Source organism: Crotalus tigris, unplaced genomic scaffold (genome assembly GCF_016545835.1).
Source record: "Crotalus tigris isolate CLP2741 ecotype Arizona unplaced genomic scaffold, ASM1654583v1 scf7180000020287.18503, whole genome shotgun sequence".
NCBI lineage: Eukaryota > Metazoa > Chordata > Lepidosauria > Squamata > Viperidae > Crotalus > Crotalus tigris.
The window spans coordinates 4,598-18,503 of NW_024097948.1; the positions used below are offsets into that span (position 1 = coordinate 4,598).

General features: G+C 46.9%; 2 long non-coding RNA genes across 3 annotated transcripts; one reads left to right on the forward strand and one right to left on the reverse strand.

Annotated features, from left to right (window-relative positions):
- The first annotated feature begins 434 nt into the window (after positions 1-434).
- LOC120318597 lies at positions 435-2,024 on the forward strand. The gene is made up of 2 exons (XR_005559540.1): positions 435-468; positions 1,902-2,024. It is a non-coding gene; the product is annotated as an uncharacterized LOC120318597 (long non-coding RNA).
- A 5,483-nt stretch (positions 2,025-7,507) lies between these two features.
- LOC120318598 lies at positions 7,508-10,882 on the reverse strand. Of its 2 annotated transcripts, none has more exons than XR_005559542.1 (3): positions 10,842-10,882; positions 8,243-8,453; positions 7,508-7,663 (listed from the first exon to the last, which is right to left on the reverse strand). It is a non-coding gene; the product is annotated as an uncharacterized LOC120318598 (long non-coding RNA). The 2 variants fall into 2 exon arrangements; XR_005559541.1 differs by lacking the exon at positions 10,842-10,882 and adding an exon at positions 10,478-10,612.
- Positions 10,883-13,906: the final 3,024 nt, after the last annotated feature.

Below are 13,906 nucleotides of genomic sequence, written 5' to 3' on the forward strand. Positions count from 1 at the left end.
CTCAGTGGCCCATTTAAATGAGCAACGTGGCCAGTGATTAATCATAGATTTTATAGTTTTCTGCCTGGCGTAATTTTAGCCATGGCGATCGATCTTAGAATCAGAAAAAAAGTTTCAATGGACCTTTTTAATTCAAAGTGTGGCCATTGATGGATAATAGATATTATACCTTTCTTGCCTGGCATAATTCTAGCCATGGCGATGGTTCTTAGGACCAGAAAAAAAGCCTCAACGGCCCTTTTTAATGCTAGATGTGGCCGTTGATCTAGAAAAGAATTTATAGCTTTAGAGTCCCTGAGATTGAGGGGAGGAACATTTGCACCCTGTTGCCAAATGTTCCTCAGAAGAGACACGTCGAGGAAGAAACAAAGGCGAAGAAAGAAAAAAGAAGAACCAAGACAGCAAGAAAATGTCTCCAGTTCAAGCCCTATTAGCCTTTGGCTGTGATGGCGCCTCCTACGCTGTGAGGTAAGTTGTATTCTTCAAAGTTTTATGATATGGAGGGAGGTCAATGGTCCCCCCCCAGCAAAAAAAATTGATGGTCCATTCTTCCTAGGTAAGTAGGGGTAACACCTGCATCTGAGGTAATAGTAACCACAGTGTATTGTGTAAAACCTCAGTGGCAGCTGAAGTAACGTTGATTTTTTTTTTATTTCAAAGGCATGTACTACAGCATCTTAGAAGACAGAAGACTCAGCTTTGATGGTAAAAGTACAAGAAGAAGGAATGGAAATCAAGAATGAATACGATCTTGTAGATAGTTGATTTTATATCTTTCTTGCCTGGCATAAATTAAGCCCTGGCAACGGTTCTTAGAACCAGAAAGAAAGTTTCAATGGACCTTTTAATTCTAGGTGTGGCCATTGATTGATAACAGATTTTATAGTTTTCTGCCTGGTGTAAATTTAGCCATGGCTATGGTTCTTAGAACCAGAAAGAAAACCTCTCAGTGGCCCATTTAAATGAGCAACGTGGCCAGTGATTAATCATAGATTTTATAGTTTTCTGCCTGGCGTAATTTTAGCCATGGCGATTGATCTTAGAATCAGAAAAAAAGTTTCAATGGACCTTTTTAATTCTAAGTCTGGCCATTGATGGATAATAGATTTTATACCTTTCTTGCCTGGCATAATTCTAGCCATGGCGATGGTTCTTAGAACCAGAAAGAAAGCCTCAATGGCCCTTTTTAATGCTAGGTGTGGCCGTCGATCTATAAAAGATTTTGTAGCTTTAGAGTCCCTGAGATCGAGGGGAGGAACATTTGCACGCCTGTTGCCAAATGTTCCTCAGAAGAGACACGGAGGAAGAAACAAAGCCGAAGAAAGAAAAAAGAAGAACCAAGACAGCAAGAAAATGTCTCCAGTGGCCATTGATGGATAATAGATTTTATACCTTTCTTGCCTGGCATAATTCTAGCCATGGCGATGGTTCTTAGAACCAGAAAGAAAGCCTCAACGGCCCTTTTTAATGCTAAGTGTGGCCGTCGATCTATAAAAGATTTTGTAGCTTTAGAGTCCCTGAGATTGAGGGGAGGAACATTTGCACCCTGTTGCCAAATGTTCCTCAGAAGAGACACGTCGAAGGAAGAAACAAAGGCGAAGAAAGAAAAAAGAAGAACCAAGACAGCAAGAAAATGTCTGCAGCTCAAGCCCTATTAGCCTTTGGCTGTGATGGCGCCTCCTACGCTGTGAGGTAAGTTTCGTTGAGTCTTGTTTCCTTCAAAGCTTTAGGATATGGGCGGCGGGGGGGTTGGTTTTCCACTATTTGATGGTCCATTCTTCCTAGGTAAGTAGGGGTAACACCTGCATCTGAGGTAATAGTAACCACAGTGTATTGTGCCTTCTTAGGTGTAAAACCTCAGTGGCAGCTGAAGTAATGTTGATTTTTTTTTTATCTCAAAGGCATGTACTCTACACCATCCTAGAAGACAGAAGACTCACTTGTCAGCCTGCAGTGTTGATGGTGAAAAAGGAGGAAGAAGGAATGGAACGCAAGAATGAACATGATCTCCACCAAGAATGCTATTTCACCAATTATGTCAAAACTGACCTTTAGAACAATCGCTGAAAATGTAAGCCACTTTCATGATCACACCACCCTACACATTTTAATCCTATCTGTGACCATTGCTACATAATAGGGATTCTCGTTTTCTTGCCTGTTGTATTTTTAGCCCATTCTAGGTGTGTTCCATGATGTACATAAGATTCCATACTTTTCTTGCCTCCTTACTGTTAGGCCTGGCAATGGTTCTTAAAACCCAAAAGAAAATGTCTATGGCCCTTTCTATTGCTAGGCTTGGTCACTGATTATTAAAACAGTAATTAGTATTCTGGCCTAGTGTAATGTTAGCCACAGCTGTACTTCTTAGAACTTGAGAAGGGCCACACAAGCATTCCACATGCCAATCCATCCTGTAAAAAGTGATGACTCATTTTTAGAGGTCTTTCAGTCCCTGAGCTTGTGTGACACTCACACCGAATGGATGTGGATAATTATCGGCTCCCAGACTCACTCAGTCCATGAGCAGATACTTTCTGAGACTCACACTAGAAGTCTCTCTCTTTCAGTCCCCGAGTGAGCAGCGAGGGCGAATCACACTGGAGGCGTCAACAGCCCTCGGCTGGAAGTCTCTCCCGGTCCCTGAGGCTCCCCAACTGAGTCTCAAACTGGAAGGGAATCCTTTTGGATCGCTTCCCTCACTGGTCAATGATGATCATGATCATTGCAGTCCATGAAACCAGAGAGACAAAAGAGATGCACTATTCCTGATTCCATCTGCACCGCCCCCCATGTTTAGGCATGGACCCTTGGTCACGCCTCCTTCGCCCCCTGCCACTCGCCTCAGCCCATTTACAGCCAGCTTTCCTCCTCCGTTGCCCTCCCGCAGCCATTCTCCACGGCCAGTGGACCCTTGGTCCTCTGCCCGTCGCCCTTCGGCCTGGACAATTCACCCAGACACCCTTTGTCCCGGGCCTTTGGCTATATGGGACAAATAGCCCCCAGCCATGGTGCTGCGGGGGCAGCATGCGATGAGCAACCCCAGGGGCTGGGGAGGGCAGCTGTGATGCAAGATTTTTTTTAAAAAGTGCTGTGGCTGCTCTGCATGTTTTGGGGCCTTGCAGCTCTGACCCCAGAATCGGAAGGAGGGGGACTAGCAGCAGAAGTAGCAACCACCGGGGCCACTGGGGGGAGCAGTCAGACAAGAGTGTGTTGGGGAACGAGGGAGGGAGGGAGGGGCACCTCAAGGGGACTTCACAAAGACAGCTTGACTCGCAACTCAAACGAAAGAGAGGAGGAGGAGAAAGGCCGGAGCAGCTTCTGCCACAGCCAGGGAGGCGGGTTAGGGGGGCACACAGGCAAACAGAGGGCTGGTGTGCTGCTGGAACTGGAGCGTCATGGGAGGGAAGCGTGGGCTAATGGGACTGCTTGCGCCTTGGGAGGGAAGGGAGGGCAACTGGCAAGGGCTGGGGATGATGGGACTGCGTGCGCCGTCGTGGGAGGGAAGGGAGGGCAAATGGCAAGGGCTGGGGCTGATGGGACTGCGTGCGCCGTCGTGGGGGGGAAGGGAGGGCAAATGGCAAGGGCTGGGGCTGATGGGACTGCGTGCGCCGTCGTGGGGGGGAAGGGAGGGCAAATGGGAAGGGCTGGGGCTGATGGGACTGCGTGCGCCGTCGTGGGAGGGAACGGAGGGCAAATGGGAAGGGCTGGGGCTGATGGGACTGCGTGCGCCATCGTGGGAGGGAAGGGAGGGCAAATGGGAAGGGCTGGGGATGATGGGACTGCGTGCGCCGTCGTGGGAGGGAAGGGAGGGCAAATGGGAAGGGCTGGGGATGATGGGACTGCGTGCGCCGTCGTGGGAGGGAAGGGAGGGCAAATGGGAAGGGCTGGGGATGATGGGACTGCTTGCGCCGTCGTGGGAGGGAAGGGAGGGCAAATGGGAAGGGCTGGGGATGATGGGACTGCGTGCGCCGTCGTGGGAGGGAAGGGAGGGCAAATGGCAAGGGCTGGGGCTGATGGGACTGCGTGCGCCGTCGTGGGAGGGAAGGGAGGGCAAATGGGAAGGGCTGGGGCTGATGGGACTGCGTGCGCCGTCGTGGGAGGGAAGGGAGGGCAAATGGGAAGGGCTGGGGCTGATGGGACTGCGTGCGCCGTCGTGGGAGGGAAGGGAGGGCAAATGGCAAGGGCTGGGGCTGATGGGACTGCGTGCGCCGTCGTGGGAGGGAAGGGAGGGCAAATGGCATGGGCTTGGGGGTTGGAACTGTGACCCGTCGTGGGAGGGAAGGGTGGGTAGAAGCCACACCAGCCCTCTGTTTGCCTGTGTGCCCCCCTAACCCACCTCCCTGTCTATAGCAGAAGCTGCTCCGGACTTTCTCCTCCTCCCCTCTTTCGTTTGAGTTGCGAGTCAAGCTGTCTTCGTGAAGCCCCCTTGAGGTGCCCCCCTCCCTCCCTCGTTCCCCCAATACACTCTTGTCTGACTGCTCCCCCCAGTTGCCCCGGTGGCTGCTACTTCTGCTGCCAGTCCACCTCCTTCCGATTCTGGGGTCAGAGCTGCAAGGCCCCAAAACATGCAGAGCAGCCACAGCACTTTAAAAAATCTTGCATCACAACTGCCCTCCCCAGACCCTGGGATTGCTCATTGCACGCTGCCCCTGCATCACCATGGCTCCTGCCTGCCACCCAGCTGGCTGTGGGCTATTTGTCCCGTACAGACAAAGACCCAGGACAAACGGTATCTGGGTGAATTGGCCGGGCCGAAGGGCGACAGGCAGAGGGCCAAGGGCCCACTGGCCGTGGAGAATGGCTGCGGGAGGGCAGCGGAGGAGGAAAGCTGGCTGTAAATGGGCACGGGTGAGTTGATGGGCTGCATTTCTTGGGCAAAAGGCTGCACTGCTGCTGAGGCCATCCTGACTCACAGAGGTGATGCCAAGGCACTCCTGACAGGGGTCTTCCAGCCCGAGTTACTACTCTGTGAAACTCACACTGAATGAGTAGGCAGCCAGACGCTCCCAGGCTCGTCCAGCCTCTGAGCACACACTCTGTGAGACCCACCCTGGGAGGGAGACCCTTTCAGTACCTAGGTGAGCAGCCAGGGCGAGTCACACTGGAGGAGTCAACAGCACTCAACTACAAGCCTCCGGTGCCCTAGCTGAGTCTCAAACTGGAAGGGAATCCTTTTGAATCGCTTCCCTCCCAACTTCATACCCTGAGAAATAATGTCAGCTGCAGCCAGATCTCTTGGAACCAAAAGTAAACCTGGTGACACACTTTAATACGAGGTATTGCCATTTCTACAAATTAATAACTAGTTTTTTACTAGAGTGAAACATTATGTCCTCGAACTGGAAAATAAATCTGTGTGACCCTTTTAAATTCTAGATGTGGCCATTGAAACCCTGAGTAGATTTCTTGCCTGGCTTAATTTAGGCACGATGGTCGTTCTTAGAACCAGAAAGCATCTCAATGGCCCTTTTTAACGCTGTGTGTGCCGGTGATTGATAATAGATTTTATAGTTTTCTGCCTGGCATAAATTTAGCCACAGCCATGGTTCTTAGAACCAGACAGAAAACCTCAACCGCTCTTGTTAATGTCTGGTGTGGCCAGTGATTGATAAAAGATTTCTATTTGGAATAATATTATCCACGGCTGTTGTTTAAAATGTGTAAGTTATGTTTTGACTGATAAATATTAAACATGACACACAGTATGGCGGTCACCTCAAGAATTTTGATTTCTTTTGTCACACACATTTGTCTTTTTGTTCCTGAAATTTCTGTTTGACATTTATTTTGTGTAATACAACTGAGTTTTACTCCTGATTTACTGTTGTTAAGTAGTTGTGATGCTTATGGTAGACAAGTTTTATCTTTTACCTGTTTTTATGTATTCTTTCTTATCACCATCTCTTCACCAAGAGATACCTGTTGTGATATTTATGTAATTGAACACTGAAGTTGTGTTTTCTTTCTTCTGAGAAAAATCTTTTGATGACAACTATGGTTCCTTTTACACCTCACCTTTTGTCAAAAATGTCATTTTAAATTAGTGAACTATTTACCCATGGTATTTTATCATTGCTTTTGTAATTTTTGTGTGACTTTTTATCCTTAAAATATTGGATTATGCTTTTATGTATTTTATCTGTAAGACTGTATTATGTTTTGAATTGTTGTACAAACTGTTGCAACTGGGTAACGCTTGGAAGATATGATGCAGAACAATAAAGTATTTTTCGAGTCTTCCTTCATTATATAACAGGTCCAAGGAGCTTGGACCTGTTAGGCACCTTGTGCTCCTGCCCTGTGCCGAAATCACCGAGGATCATCTTTTGTAAGGATTTGGGGGTTCTACCAAAATAAACTTCCAATGAAGTTTTTTGTGCTTTATATAACAAATGTTTTAGATTTCTCTCTTTCCCTCTCTCATCTATTATCTATCTCACCTATTAATCATCTATATCAGACATGTCAAACACAATGTCCGGGGGCCGGATGCGGCCCGCAAAGTGGTTTCATGTGGCCCACGAAGCCATCCTGGAAACAGTGAGGGAGCCCGCTGTCTTGGCCCCAGCCGGCTGGGAGCCAATGTACAAGTTTGTGGTGGCCATCTTGGTACTTGCCCCAGTGGACCATGCCTTGGCACTTGCCCCCGTCCCACCCCCTTCTGCCAGAGACCCTCAGATCTGTCCCATTCCTGCCCAGACCCCCACAGGCACCCTTGACGCGACTGGTGTAGAATTGGGCACGCCCACCCAGTAGGCCACACCCACTCCATGCACACCCACCCAGTAGGCCACACCCACTCTGGCCACACCCACCCAGCGCCCCCCCCCCCCGAGCAACTGCAATGCTGATGCGGCCCTCAGTGAAATTGAGTTTGACACCCAATCTATATTTAATCTATCCAGTAACCTTTTCTGCTGTACCTTGGGGAAAAAATGCCATGGACTTACCTGGCTACAGGAGGGCAGCATTCCCTGTTTTGCCTTCCTCAGTGCCCTATTAGAAATGAAATTTTAGCTTCTGCAATTATCTTTTGTATTCCCAGCAGCCTCTTCTGTGGCTGCTTTGAGCTTCCATCAAAGGAAGGAAATGAAAGAATAAAAATAAGCCACTTCAGGGCTTCTTTGCTAAACGTTACAGCACACACTGGCCACAAGAGGGCAGACTTTGCTGCTTTGACTAAACTCAGTTTTATACGTGTTTGCTTATTATGTATATTCCTTTATCAAAGGTGTACTCTGAGTGCCCCTAGGGGTCAGCAACCTGCGGCTCTGGAGCCGCATATGGCTCTTTGAGCCTTCCCCTGCGGCTCCCAGCCTCCTCTGCCATTTGCAGACAGAGAGAGAGGCACTTGTGCTTCCCCCCTCCTCCCTCTCTCTCTCTCTCTCTCTCTCTCTCTCTCTCTCTCTCTCTCTCTCTGTGTGTGTGTGTGTGTAAAAAAGAGAGTGGACTCACAGTGTTCTCCGACGAGCTGAAAAGCTTACTGGATGGCACTTCTCCTTTTGCTGCGTCTCTGCAGGAAGCAGGAGAGAGCTAGCTAGCCCAGCTATGCTGACTCAGGAATTCTGGGAGTAGAAGTCCATGAGTCATAAAAGATGTTTTCGGTTGTAAATGGGTCCAAGTGGCTCTTCGAGTGTTTTGGGTTACCTACTCCTAGGGCCTAAGAAAAAAGCACTGAGTTGTAGGAATCATAACAAATCACCAGAATTCTTGATCGGTTTAATTTCCTGCTTTTACCAGCTGGTCTTGGGGTGAAGAGAATCAAATCCTGCCACAAGACCTCCCACTTGCTATTGGCACAGCCTTCTCAAAACAACACAACTCCATATTTTGAGCTGGAGCACAGGCTTGAACCAGAGGAGCCGGTCAAATTTCCCCCGAACCCTGAATTAACCACAAAACAACGGCTAAAAGGAGAATAGTTTCTCCTTTCTGTTATGTTTTTCCTTCTAAACAGTAGAAGAAAATACAGTGAGCAATTGCTTTGGGAGATCAACAATAACAACAATCGAGTTGGAAGGTCTTGTAGTCCAGCAGGAAAGCCTATAGTACCACTTCAGACAAATGGTTGTCAAGTCTCTTCTTAAAAACCTGAGGCCCTACTCTTTCCTTGCCCAAAAGAGGGCAAAAAAGTCAGGCTTTCCCAAGATATGAAAGACTATGTTGTTATTTTAGGGGCAAAGTCATCAGAACGCAGCCTTAGGCAGGAATAGCAGCCACACAAGGAAATCAACCTTACCTGCCAACTTCCAGTCACACATGCGCAGTAGTCCTCCACTGTCTTACACACCGACCTCCCCGGGATGGCCAACTTCCTGTCCGTTTCTGTGGCCGTCCTTCCACTTCCATTCAGAACGACCTTCTCGGCATGGCAGACTTCCTGTCCCTAAGCAGGCGGCTGGATGCCGGTACGAGAGACTAGGAGGCTGGGTCTCTTTGTGCCCTTTCCACTTCAGAGGGAGAAAAACAAGAGGCCAAATTGGGACCATAGAGATACAGTTCATATGTTGGAAACATAAATTTCAGGGATTCTTTCTCAGGCTTAGTTGCCCCATCTGCATTTGTAAAATGGCCCCTGGGCCCCGTTTTACAGCCGGAGAGGGAAAGACAGGTTCAGGGGACAGAACGGTCGGGATTTTGAGGTTATTCTTCTGCATCTTTATTATTAGAAGCCTTGATATTAATAATTATACAGCAGGGCTTTTCAACCAGTGGTATGTGTACCACTTGTGGTACTTTGCCACATGGCCTGTAGACCGTGATTGCAAGTCAAGTGTAGTAGGGGAGGGGAATGAGCCTATCGTGGCTTATTAATAAGCTTTTAATAATAAAGAATAATCATCATCTTAAAACGCCATTAAAGAGGTTTATTTATTTTTGTGGCTGCAGTATCTGATTTGACAGAGTTTTCTGTCCCTTGGCTATAGGATGGAGGCCATTAAAAAAAGCCTACCATGGACTCCAAGCTAAAGCTATGAGACGGGAAAGTGTGCCCTCTTCTGGTCAAAAACGGGTATTGTGGCCACCAAAAGAAATAAACCTTTTTAATGGCATTTTAAATTCTCTATCTTTATTAACAGTATTAACACCTTATTAATAGGGCCAGGGGAGGCCCGTTTGCTGCAACGCAGGCGCGGAAGAAGAAATCTGCTTCAAAAGCCTTAAATCTGGTTAAGGAGGACTATGATGCCCTATTAATATTAATAAGGTTTTAATAATAAAGAATAACCTTAAAATGCCATTGAAAAGTTTTTTTTTTAATTTTTATTTTTAACCAACAAAACAGAACAAAGCAAAACATAACACACATACACATACAATATATACTCCTTTTTTTTACAGCAATTACGTAACGGTAATCTAATATTTACATTTCCCCCTTATTCTTCTTTAGAATATTTGTCCCTATAGCCCCATTATTTCTTATTTACGTTTTTCTTCCTATATGTTCTACTTCTTACTAAGAATAATTCATATTATTATACATTATTATAGACATATTTTCACTTTTGACCTTTCCATATTTATTCTCCTCTATTGAAAAGTTTTTTAATGGCTCCTCTACCTGCTTCAACCACAGGATGGCACTGTTTTTTGATCCTTAATAGCATTCAATAACTTCAATAGATAAATAATAATAATCTTAAAATCATATTAAAAGGATTTATTTCCTTTTGTGACTGCTACTCCTTCTTTAATCGTAGGGCTCAATTCTTCCCAGAGGGCTTGACCGCTTTAGTCTCAATAAATAACTTCCCCTCTCCCAGGAAACAGGCGATGGGAGCATAAGGGGGCTTCCTGTGGACTTTCCTCACTGTTTTTAAATATCCCTAGGCTACACCCAACCTAAGCAAAGCAGTTACCAACAGAATAAGAGACGTGGAGTTCCAGCTAGAACTTAACAGAATCTCTCTCTGCAGCAAGAAAATGGATTAAATGGGGTGTGTGGGGACCAGCAAGCTTTCCTAAGAGTAGGAACCCTACCTCCTGCTATTTCCCACCAAAACTGCAACATTTAGAGGAGCGGTGGCAATCGCAACCTCCCACCGTGTTTCCCACTGCCTCTTGCGGTTTTTACTGGGCTCCCAACCTTCCTCCAGTTCCATCCCCGTCTTTTTAAAAGGAAAAGCCTTAATCTCACTGAAGCTGGCAAAAAAGGGGGGGGGGAATCCTCAAGGACAACTTATCTGTTTTCCCCCAGTTCTTTCTTAACAGCCACAGAAAGGGGGGGGGTCACCCATTTGGCAGAGGGAGCGTGACCTCCTTTCTCCACTGCCTTTTCCAAAAAGGCTGAAGCTTTCAGCCGGCAGGCCTTTAGAGGATTGGTGTCCCCACCCTTCCTCCTGGCCCACATGGCTGCTACATCAGTCAATGCAGCTGTGACTGGGGGAGGTTAGCAAAATTGCAAGCCAGACTCTGCAAAGACCCGGGTCTCCTACTGCCCCCAGAGAGACCTGCTTTTCCTTTCTCGTACCTCTGGGCGATGGGTGGGTTGTTTACGGCAACCTGGAGAGGAAAGGAAGGAATCTCCTGCCCTTCCTAACCCTGACTTGCTTTGGACGAAGGTCTACAAAGTTAGATGGATGGCGAACAAATTAATAAATGCCATTAGTTGCAACTTCTCACGTCTTATCCCTTTTATCCATCCTTTAAATGATAAACCTATAAGGGAACGATAGGTTATATACATTTTCAAAATAAACTACATTTATTTTTATATTGATCGTTTCTTAATAAAAATGCACACTATTTCAAATAGATATTTGATATTGCACCTATATTAATACATAGGGATCTCTAAGAAATATAGTTTAGAAACATCAAAACTAAATACAAACCTGCATACGTACGATCTCCTTAAAGAAATAGCAGGGCAGGACATCTTAGGGGAGAGGACCAAACGAGTGGCCGGGGTGGAGGCGGGGGAGGGGGAAGGTGGGGATCCCCCGCAAACTAGGTAACAGAGAAAACCGGTATCTTTCTGGAATCTGGAAATGCGGGGATGACTCGGCTCACCTGAGCCAGTAGCACGCTTCCTTTTTTCCTTCCTGCGTGCGCTCCGTCAACGTAGTGCAGAAAAGAGCACGGGAAAAAGCAGGGAACCGTGCTGCGAACGGACAGGAAGTTGGGGACGACCTCGGCGAATGGACAGGAAGTCGGAGATACTAGGAACGTCGTCGTCGGTGGTCATGCTACGGGACGTAAAACTGTGCCCTCCTGTGGTCGAAAACGGGTACTGCGGTCGCCGAAAAAAATAAAGCTTTTAAATGGGATTTTAAGGCTATATATTCCCCCCCCCCGTGTTTATTATTAACCCCTTATTAATATTAATAGGGCGGCGGGAGGCCCTTTTGCCATTTTAACGGTTTATTTCTTTTGGTGGCTGCTATACCCGGCTTGACCACGGGAGGGCACTGTTTTTCCTCCCTTAGCGATACCGGCATTGAGGCCGTGGAAAAGGCCTACAATGGCCTCGATGGTAATGCTATGGGACGGGTATTGCGGCCGCCAAGAGAAAGAAGCCTTTTTAATGGGGCTTTAAAGGCTTACTTCGTTGATCCGACGTGGAGTCGGCCGTGCCCAGAAGGTCCCCGAAAAAAAGGAAGTGGAAGGACGATTAAGAAGAACTGACCGGAAGTCGGCCATATTGCGAAGGTCGCAATTCAACGATCCTGGAGGACGGCGAATTTGCGCGGACAGGAAGTCGGACATGCTGAGGTCTACCCGAAAGGAAGTAGGGGGAAAGATTAAGAACGAAGGAACGGAAGTCGGACATGATGGAAAGGTCCTTTTAACCGCAGGACCTGGGGGACGGCCGATACCGACGGACACGAAGCCCGCCGTCCAGAGAGGGCCTCTCGCAGATTACTCAAGAACCAGCCAGCGGACATGCGCAGAAGGCCGAGGGAAGTGGCCCGTCCCTTTCGGAGGAGCATAGAGTGGCGACCCTTTGGCTGACGCTCTGCGCTTTGGGGCTTAGCTCCTCGGTGTCCCGATCCTGGGCAAGTGGCCTACGACGGCCTCCCCGTTAATGCTATGGGACGGGAAACACTGCCGTCCTGTGGTCAAAAACGGGTACTGCTGCCGCACAAAGAAATAAATACTTTTTAATAGCATTTGAAGCTTACTCTTCTCTATTTTTATTCTTAACGCCTTATTATTAATATTAACGTGGCGACGGGGGGCCCGGTCGGTGCCACACGGGCGCAGAAGAAATCCTGGTTCCAATCTTAAACCGAGTTAAGGCCTATTGTGGCTTATTCATATTAATAAGGTTTTAATCATCAAGAATAATCATCTTAAAGAGGTTTATTTATTTTTCTGGCCGCAGTATCTGATTTGACCAGTTTTCCATCCCTTAGCAGGACTGGCTCAGGAATTCTGGGAGTTGAAGTCCACCAGTCATCAAAGAGCCAAGGTTGCCTACCCCTGCCTTAGCTATAGGATGGAGGCCATCAAAAAGGCCTAGGATGGACTCCAAGCCAAAGCTATGAGACAGAAAACTGTGCCCTCCTGGGGTCAAAAATGGGTGTTGCGGCCACCCAAAGAAATAAACCTTTTTAATGGCATTTTAAAATAACCGTATTCTCTATCTTTATTAACGGTATTAACACCTTATTAATAGACGAAGGCCTACAAAGTTAGATGGACGGCGAACAAATTAATAAATGCCCTTAGTTGCAACTTCTCACGTCTCACCCCTTTTATCCATCCTTTAAATGATAAACCTATAAGGGAACGATAGGTTATATACTTTTTCAAAATAAACTACATTTATTTTTATATTGATCGTTTCCTAATAAAAATACACAATATTTCAAATAGATGTTTGATATTGCGCTTATATGAATACATAGGTATCTCTAAGAAATATAGTTTAGAAACACCAAGCCCAAATACAAACCTACATACGTACGATCTCCTTAAAGAAAAAAAAGGGCAGGACAAACACAACTATTCTTGAATAAAAACATCTGGGTTTGCTTGAAGGGGGCGAGCGGGGTGCACTTTTAGGAGCAACCTCTTAAGGTGTAACACAGGGAAGCGCGATACGATTGGATCATGGAGAAAGCTAGGGAGTTCCAGAAAAACATCTACTTCTGCTTCATTGACTATGCTAAAGCCTTTCATTGTGTGGATTGTGGCAAGTTCTTAAAGACATGGGAATACCAGACCATCTTATTTGTCCCTTGAGAAACCTATATGCGGGTGAAGAAGCAACAGTGGGAACTGGACACGGAACCACTGATGGGTTCAAAATTGGAAAAGGAGTCCGGCAAGGCTGTATACTGTCGCCCTGCCTATTTAACTTATATGCAGAGCACATCATGAGAAAGACAGGGCTAGATGAAACAACAGTTGGAATTAAGATTGCCGGGAGAAATATCAACAACCTAAGATATGCAGATGATGCCACTCTAAGGGCAGAAAGTGAAGAGGAAATAAGGAGCCTCTTGATGCGGGTGAAGAAAGAGAGTGCAAAAGTTGGCTTGAAACTCAACATTAAGAAAACCAAAATCATGGCATCCGGCCCACTCAATTCCTGGCAAATAGGTGGGGAAGAAATGGAGGTGGTGACAGATTTTATTTTTCTGGGCTCCAAGATCACCTCAGATGGGGACTGCAGCCAAGAAATTAAAAGACGCTTGCTCCTGGGAAAGAAAGCTATGGCAAATCTAGACAGCGTACTAAAAAGCAGAGACATCACCCTGCCAAGAAAAGTGCGTATAGTCCAGGCCATGGTCTGCCCAGTTGCAATGTATGGCTGTGAAAGTTGGGCCATAAGAAAGGCTGAGCGCCAAAGAATTGAGGCCTTCGAACTATGGTGTTGGAGAAGACTCTTGCGAGTCCCTTGTACTGCAAGGCGTTCAAACCGGTCAGTCCTAGAAGAGATCAACCCCGA